Below are 1,671 nucleotides of genomic sequence, written 5' to 3'. Positions count from 1 at the left end.
TATACTCTTATTATTTGAGATAGGCAAACTCAAAACATATTAAGTTATTATGGATGAAATTACTGGAGCAACGCTATTAATAATGGGTTTAACGATCCATGAAATAATATACCATGAATGAGTGAAAACCCCCCTAATTACGCCGATTTATCAAGAATATTTATTATTATATATGCTTTTACAACAGAATATAATATATTATTACAATAAACAACTACTTTGATTAAAATGTTTACTGTATAACTATGAAGTCATAACATTGTAGCTTAAAATCGCCATTCTACTTATTTTTGAGTTACAATCTATAGAAAATATTCAAATGAAAGAGTTGTATTTAATTGTTTGTTATTTTCTAATCCCGTTATAACGCGAATAATGTCCTGGAGCATTCCACACCCAAACACAATTAACTTTATTATGGCTATTTTTACAAGATTTATCCTTACAACTTTACATTTCATCTATTTTTCGAAAAAATATATTGTTTTTGTTTTTCTTTAGGGTTTTTTTAATACTTTAAAGAAAACCGACTTGACTCAACCAACAATGAGTTACATATCATTAAAATCTACATAGTATTTTATTCGATTCTGGATGAATAAGTATAGGATAAGTTATTACTTCTTTTATTTGTAAAAAAGAATATATTATGAAATAGCCATGACATATCAAGCAAGATGAGGCAATTGACTGCTGATAACAAAATACATAGGTTATTTATGTGTTTGCGAAGTAACACCGTGGTTTATGAGCTTTATAAAGACATCGTGCACTGAAATTATTGTTTGGGGTCTTTTCAAATAATATATTGACAAATATTTTTTCCAAAAAAATTTCAAAAACCAAGCCATTTACAATAACCATTAAACTTGACCAGTTTTAAGATTAGAAGATTTCATTAATACCTTCACAAATATTTATTTATATATGTATACTTAGAGAGGGTAGTTTTGTCGACCTATTTTTTTAAACAAAGATTTACTTTGAAATTTACCAACTAGATTAGAACTACTAGGACAAATTGAAACACTTTTTATCAAACATTAATATAGAATCATTAGATATGGTTTTTAACCCCAAGAGCTTAGAATTTTATTAAATTTGGTATACACTAGTAATGGTTCGGGCTAATAATGTGCATTAAAATAACGTCAACATTTTATGATGGTTGTCATTTTGGACGCCTAAACAACCAAGTTTTTTAGACCAATGGTTCTCAAATGGGGTAAGTGTACTCCTTGGGTTACTTGGAAGCACTCCAAAGGTACTTAAAATTTTGAAAGAATATTTCACAAGTGGTACATAGTGCAGGGCGTCTGCAGGGGGTGGTCTGGAGGGGCTGTAGCACATCCCCCAAATTAAAAAATATTATGCATATATTACTCCAAAAAATGGGTAAATTACTCGTTGGCAGTTAAAATGTAAAATAAAAAAATTTGGATCTTTATAAAATGACGATTCCCCTCTTTTGTTATAAAACATGTTTTCAGTATTATATGAAAATATTAAGAAATTTTTAATTATTGTAATTTTAGTAAAACTGTGATGCACATCAAATTTTAAACACTCATCTTTTCTGAATCGGTTGCCCAATTAAGGAAAGTATTTATTATTTAAAAAATATATAAATTGTATAGTATATATTATATTAAGTATTCAAAATGAAAAAGT

This window comes from Lepeophtheirus salmonis, chromosome 1, assembly GCF_016086655.4.
Source record: "Lepeophtheirus salmonis chromosome 1, UVic_Lsal_1.4, whole genome shotgun sequence".
Classification (NCBI taxonomy): Eukaryota; Metazoa; Arthropoda; class Copepoda; order Siphonostomatoida; family Caligidae; genus Lepeophtheirus; species Lepeophtheirus salmonis.
This window is presented reverse-complemented; position numbering follows the sequence as displayed.